The sequence below is a fragment of the Miscanthus floridulus genome, chromosome 4 (assembly GCF_019320115.1).
Source record: "Miscanthus floridulus cultivar M001 chromosome 4, ASM1932011v1, whole genome shotgun sequence".
NCBI classification, from domain to species: Eukaryota; Viridiplantae; Streptophyta; class Magnoliopsida; order Poales; family Poaceae; genus Miscanthus; species Miscanthus floridulus.
In genome coordinates, this window is record NC_089583.1 from 57,789,072 (window position 1) to 57,796,953 (window position 7,882).

The window sequence follows — 7,882 nt, forward strand, 5'->3', positions numbered from 1 at the left end:
CCACACGGCCTCAAGAACACTAGGTTGGCAAGGCTTTTCGAGCAGGGTTCTATTGGTCAGTCAGCGGTAGCCGATGTAGAGAAGCTAGTCCGCCACTGTGAGGGTTGTCAGTTCTTTGCCAAGAGAATCCACATGCCAGCACATGAGATCTAGACAATACCAGCCTCTTGGCCCTTTGCATGTTGGGGACTAGATATGATCGGGCCTTTCAAACCGGCTCCTAGGAAATTTACATGTGTCTTTGTGCTGATTGACAAATTTTCTAAGTGGATAGAGTACATGCCTCTGGTACAGGCATCCTCAGAAAAAGTTGTCACATTCCTCAACTAGGTCATCCACTGCTTTGGCATACCCAACAGTATCATCACTGATCTAGGTACCCAGTTCACTAGGAATGCTTTTTGGGACTTCTATGATGAAAGGAGCATAGTAGTAAAATACGTCTTGGTGGCGCACCCTAGAGCTAATGGATAGGTCGAGCGGGCAAATGGTATGATTTTGGACGCATTGAAGAAGAGGATACAGGGAAAATGACAAAGCTTCCGGAAGATGGCTCAAAGAGTTATCAGCTGTGGTCTGCGGCCTCAGAACTCAGCCCAATCGTAACATCAATGTCTCACCATACTTTATGGTTTACGGCGCTGAGGCAGTCCTCCTAGTAGATATAGCTTTTAGATCAGCACGGGTAGAGAACTTCGACGAAGGCAAGGTCAACAAAGTACGGGAGCTAGAAGTGAATAGTGCAGAAGAAAAGTGGCTCGATTCTTGCATACATACAGCCAGATACCTTGCTGTTTTGCGTAGGTACTACAACAAGAACATTAAAGAGCAGTTCTTCGTGGTCAGGGATCTGGTCCTGAAGTGGAAGACGAATCAGGCTGGTGTCCATAAACTTGCAACTCCATGGGAAGGGCCCTTCATGATCAAGGAAGTCACACGGCCAATGTCTTACAGGTTAGCTCACCTGGACGATACGGACGTACCCAATTCATGGCACATCGACAAGCTTAGGTGTTTCTATGCTTAACTACTAAGATATGTACTCTTCTTGTACTTTCGATTTAATTCAATAAAGCTATTGTGATTTCTCCGACCACTCTGATGTGTCACTTCGAATTTTACAGTTATTCTAACTTAGCCAGTCAAAGTCGACCACCATTCCTTCTAGGGTTTTCGGAGCAGGCCTTGTCTCCGGTTCCTCCCAACGCATGCACGAGATCCACTCTCTACGCTACGGGTGATCGGCAAGTCCCCCTTGGTTTGACTTGTCCACGTCTACGTGTGCACATGTCATGTACCTCACACTCCGACCACATGGAAAATCAGGGCCGTACAAACTTTTTAGGATGATGTGTCGAGTAAACTGGTACAACTAAATAGAACGCTAACCTGTTCTCACTTAGTTACACCAACACGAGTTCCAAGCTTAAATACGTTTTATACAAAACAAACAAGCTTATGAGGATATATAGTTACGTTATTACAAGCTTGCCTGAAGAGGCCCAAGTTTACAATAACACAACTACATCCTTCTTCTATAGCTCTAGCCTATCCTGTTGGCTGGTTAGGGCATGTGGTACCTGCTGCTCGCTGCTTCTGACATCCTACTCGAGTCTTGGGGACTCTTGTATTAGTTGAGCTAAAGAGGATGGCCTCGTCGATGCCTGGCTGGTCGAGACCATAGGCTTTGCTGGTTGGCTCAGAACTGATGGCGTTTCTAGCTGACTTGTTGATGGCGTACCCTGTACAGGTGCTGTCCCACCTCCACACAGGTTAATGTCACCAATTATCTTTGAAGATAGGTCCAGCTAGGGTCATCCGAAGCTCCTCAGCCTTGTCTAGGTCTACCTCCTTCGGGTACCCAGCCTCCAGGTGCTTGAGATCGATCAGGGGGTAGTGGGCATGCACCATGCTTAGCACATGTGCGCCTGTGTACTCACCCGCCTCCTTCATGAACTCTTGGAACCATTCCCATGCCTTTCGGCATCTCTCGAATAGTCCGAGCTATGGCGTCCTTGGCACTTCCTCTGTAAGTGCTGGGTCGATAAGGTCAAGGATGGGCAAAATGCCAGTTGCCACTTCCTGGCACCGGTTCTTCCATGTGTCCTGATCCTCGGTAATCTCTAGGCATCGCGCCTTCCAGCCGTCATGATCTTTCATCACGTTTTCCAGATGCTTCTTGGCATTGACTTTTAAAACTGCAAACTACATAAGACATTAAAATGTCATGCCACGACAAGATAAGGCAGGCAACAGAGTGAGCAAGGTGGTCTAGAACACTTACTTTTTAGTTCCTCCTTCATCTTGGTTGTGCAGTCCCGGAGTTGCGACTGGTCATGCGCCTAGTTTCTTGTTGTCCTCCTTCAGGTGACCACACTCTATGGCCACACGGCTATTCTCCTCTTGGAGATGGACTACTTCGGCCTTTAAGCCTACACTACAGCTGTTACTACCAACAATGCAACAACGCATGTCATGCACTTGTTGTGATAAAGCGACAACTTACTTGTTTTTTCCTGCTCTTTGTTACTGAGCTGGATGACCAGGTTCTGGTTCTATGCCTCTTGCTCCGTCCTCTCTTGGTTGGCGACTTCAAGTTGGTGGCGCAAGCGTTTCACCTCAGCTGCCTAGTTCTCTATTGCTTGCTATGATCCCCTCAATCTGGTCGAAGCACTTCTTTTGGTACATTGCGGTCTTCATCAAGTCCTACATGTAAAAAAGCTAAGTCAGATAGCTTGACTGGATAGCAGGATCAAGTGGTTAAGCAAAACATACCTGGACTTCCATCACCAGACGTTTTGCCGCTCATTCAACTTTCATGGTCTCTTCGACCTCTGGGATTTCCTCATGCATAACCCATTGGTCGTTCCACTAGCGCAACACATATACATGTTGTCGCTTGTCCTAGGGACGGCCCAGGACCTCTTCTGCTTTGTCCTCTTAGCCTCTTGTTTGGGTAGCGGCGCTGGTCTGGAGTTTGCAGCCTCTGCGATCACTATAGCTTTCCCATAGGCCATAGCATCGGCAACCCTGCTCTGTGCCACCTCCGGCTACTGCTCCTCGGTTTGTTCTGATACCCTTGGCGCCGAAGTATCCCCCTCAGCAGGGTTAGTGCTCAGAGCACCTGTACTTGGCTTGGCTCTCCCCTTGATCAACTACTCAGGGGACTATCATCTGGTCGCTCATCTACTGAGGCTCTGGTGGACTTTCTGCTACAGGTTCCTCCATAGCCGACTGCTAGGCAGTTTTCTCTGACATTGCTGGTGGAGCCACGCTGCTCCCAGGCAAGTTGGTCGGGATTTTCGATGGACGCCTGACCTAATATATCAGAGATAAGTTCAGAAGACAATAGTATTCAATATAAATTACATCAAGGTTACAAATTCTTATAGCTTGGAAGCACGGAATGATGTGGCAAAGGTATGCATCTTTGGCCATGCTTGCTCCATGTGCTCTGCGGGTGCCACCGGGTCTCTTTCTATGACTAGCACCGGCACTAGGGCTTGATGCTCGACCCCTTTGTCGCTTGTCCTCTGCACTGCAGTCGGTCGGCGATGCGAGTCCCACTGGCATGGAGGAGCGACCCTGCTCCATCGACTCTAGTTGCCTCCTCCTCTTTCGAGGGACGAGTCGAAAGATGTCTGCATCCTCTATTTCATCATTTGATAATGTAAAGATGGCTTGATGACGCTTGTTGGCTGCAAGGCCGCTTACCAGTAGCTCTGGCTGTTGCCTCCTCCCTAACTCCAAGTATAGTCCCAGTCAATGTTTTCAATCCTGGCGCTGGTCTGGGCGGTTGGGCCAGCAACTTGCGGCCAATCCACACCAGGGGGTGGAGACACAAACACTGCTGCTCTGTCATGACCATTAATCTAGGAAACATAAAGGTGATAGCACAGTAAGCTTCTATTACAACATAATACTACGGGTATAAGGCAGCATAATTTACCTTTGGGGGAGGTCGAGCCAGCTTGTAAGCATGCTCGATGTCGCTCAACCTGACATAATTCGGATCAGCTAAGTTGAATAGCTCTCCAATCCTGGCTTTGACTTCTATCTTGTCAAGTGCCTCTTGCCTGGTCCTTGTTGGGTCTACGCTACCTTGGTACTTGTAGCTGGGATGTACCCTCCTCTAGTAGGGTTAGATCCTTTGGCTGATGAAGTTCCTGACCACGCTTGGACCATCTAGTTTCTTCCATAGGATCATCCCAAGAAGTTCTGAGATTTGTTCCAAGTGCTCGGGCTTCTCCGACCAGCTATTCTTCTTCTCTAGAATGAACCCCACGTCACATAGTGTGATCATGTTTGGCTCTTCATGGATGTAGAACCACTTCTTGTACCAGTCATCCAGCGATGTGTTCCAAGGGTAGTGCAAATACTGGGCCTTCATCCTGTCACGCAGATTGAGGTACACACCTCCGGCTATCTTCGAGCCGCCGCTTCCTTTCTTCCATAGACAGAAAAGATGGCGAAAGAAGTCGAAATGGGGCTGGAAGCCACCATATGCTTCGCAAAGATGAATGAAGGTGGAGACAAGAAGAATCGAGTTGGGATGCAGATTGCAAATCCCAATCTCGTAATACAAACAGAGCCCCTAAAGAAAAGGGTGCACTAGAACCTTGAAACCCCGCTTGAAGAAATCTTTGAAAACCACAATCTCACCTGGTTTTGGATCGGGGTACCCTTCTCCTTCCGGCACGCGCCATCCTATGAGTGCCTTGTTGTGGAGTACTCCCATGATGACGAGGTCTTTGATGGTCTGCTCGTTGCTTCTTGACTTCCACCACTCCTTCGCCATGACTTCGGCTTTCTTCTGGGCGTCACTCTTCGCCATGAATCCACCATTTCTAAGGAGGAGGATATGGTGGGGGCGTGATTGGTGATGATCTCGGAGGTATTAGGGTTGGCAAGAGAAAGAAGAAGGCTATGGCGGCGAATGGTAATGGGGATCGGTAAAAAGTAACTTCCCAGTTCTATATTATAAATAACCAAGAGTTACGCCATTTCATCTGCCCAAGATTCTTGGAAGACGTGCACACATGCCACAGATGGTTGTTTTCACAACCTCGAGATCTATGCCAATATATGCGCCCTTTTGTTATCAGTGTATGCGCCTCTTTGTTGCTAGTGTGAGAGGGCCCACACTGATGCACCTCCTTATAGGTGCCAAGCGACTGTTTGTTTGAAAGGACAAGAAGGCAGTATGACGTGCTATACTCGTCTGCTTTTTTGACCAGACTTGTCAGATTGGACTTGACAGAGTCAGAAGATAAATAAATACACCAACAAATAGTACAAGCGGCATTTGTTTCTTCGCTGCATGTCTCGTGCTTAGGGATGGTCCAGACCACTACCATGCTTGGGGACTGCCCGGACCACTACTGTGCTCGGGGACTGCCCGGACCACTACCATGCTCGAGGACTGCCTAGACCACTAAGGTGCTCAGGGATTGTATGGACCACTACCATGCTCAGGGACTGCCCAGACCACTACCGTGCTCGGGGACTGCCCAGACCACTACCGTGCTTGGGGACTGCTCGGACCACTACCATGCTCGGGGACTATTCCGAAGATTGCTCAGCGATTGCTCTCCTTGGCTACATGTGATGTGTACTCACATACAGTCGAGAGGAATTTATTTGGACCTTGCTACAAGGCTTATACTTCTCCTTCCAGCAAGCTCGGGGACTACATCGGTATGATGCACCTGCCGGTGCATCTTGTGTTGATTGTATGAAGACTAGATTCTTAACTTTAGTGGAAATTCTTTTTAGACCCTGGCACCACGTTCCTACGTCACCTACTACCAGGCTCGGGGACTAAGTGGGCACACTTCACCTTGCGGTGAATGTGTTCATTTTATCGACCCCTATCCTTTGACTAATTGCCAAGATTACTATTGTCCAAGGGTCACTTACATTTCTTATCAGAAATACAAGTGGGCACACTTGATAAGGAAAGGAATCTTTTTCTTTTTTATTTAAGAGCACCATCCATTCTTCGGACAACTAGAATCTTCGGCTATAATCGTGGTCTACTGCTCTCAGTTCTAATTAGAATGCTGGCGCATTTGATTGGTTAATGTTTCAATCAGTTGAAGATGACATGAAGACGGATCGCATTAGTCGAAGGAGATCCAACGACGTGTCGCAGCATAATACATGGTGCTCGGGGACTAGCTATGGGGGTATTAACCCCTATACCCTTATGGCTAGGCTTGGGCCAGCCCGGATCAGAGGGTCTGGTCCACTAGAAGATGATGCACGGCCCAGCCAACCTGTTCGGATTCCTGCGCAAGGAGTCAAGGTAGATTTGGAGATCAAGCAAGATCCTAGGTCGGTTAGAATAGGAGTCCTTATCCGGCCACCTATGTCAATTGTAACTAGCTAGGATTAGTTTCCATATCTGTAACCCTGCCCCCCGAACTATATAAGGTGGGTAGGGGACCCCTCTAAAAAACATCTCTCATTGACATACAGCAATACAATCAGACGAAGGACGTAGGTATTATGCCTTCTTGGTGGCCGAACCTGGATAAAACCTCATGTCTATCTTGCGTCACTGTCTTGTTTGTGGCTTGCGCATCTATCTGCCGACAATCTACTACCTTGAGCATACCCCTAGGTAGACTGTCGACCATATTTCGTCGACAAAGAGGGAGAGCTACGGCGGTGGTGGTTCCTGGCTATGAGCAGAGGATGGGAGAGGAGGCGGGGCTTGGCTCAAGGTTTTATAGGTCGGATGGTGAGCAGGATTAGGAAGGGGAGCAAGCGGAATTGGCCGCTTTCCTTTTGTGGGTGACGGCGCGGATGGCTTGCGATCGGCGGTGACTGGAGAAAAGGAAAGAACCGGGCAATGAAGAACAGAAAGGCTAAGGAAGAAGAAAGGAAAGAAGAAGAAAGGCACTGACAGGCGGTTCCCACAGGGCAGTGAGGGAGAGAAGAAAGAGAGCGGCGAGCGCAGCATTGCGGACCATGCTGCTGGGCTGGGCCGCGCGCTGGCGGGTGTGGTGCATTGTGTAGCGCATGGGAGAAGGCTGGTGTGGTAGGCTAGGCCACTTGTGGGCCAGTGCAGGGCATGCTGCCGAGTGGGCTTGTGCAAGTAGGCCAGGCGCCAGGAAAAAGAAAAGAGGAAGGAAGGGCACTGCTGGGCTGCCAGTGAGCCAGTGCGGGAAGGAAAGAAAAATGGGGACTGGGCCGATTCCTGGAGTTGGGCCAGAATGGAAGAAGATGAATTTTTCAAAATCAAATCATTTTCCAAATCTATTTCCTCTATTTTCAGTTTTAAGTCAAATTCAAATGTGATTTGAATTCAACTTGAAATCATCTAACCCTACACTCATCCAAAAACCATATGCTTCAGCATGAATGCAACAATTATTGTTTCTAATCCTTATAGTGTATTTTATTTATCCTTTATTTATTATTTGGCCTAAGTTAACAATATCTAGAAAATGTAATAGAGGTTAAGAATAAATTGCTAATTTATAGTAGAATGTTTGGGTGTTACACTTCCTCTGGATCATCTGGTTCGGGCGAGTGTCTCTCTAGAGGTGTTGAATGTTTAGCCTCAGCCGAAGAGACTTCCTCGTGGCTTACCATGGGTTCTACATGGAGGGGCTCAAGCGGAGTGTTCTCTAGAATGCGGTCTAGGAGAGCTTCTCTGATGAGGACATGACACCCATGTATATGACCATGTTTGGCACATGGTATGGAGGGGTAGGAGGCCAGCAAGGGTGTCCAAGTCAAGAAGGAGGTCCGAGGCTAATTCGGTTTGAGTCCTCCAGGTGGAGGCCCAAAGCAACTCAAGTTCAAGTCTGCCTTGGCCTCCAGGACTAGTTTGCCTTAAACTAGTCACCTAGGACACATCCGGACTTCATTT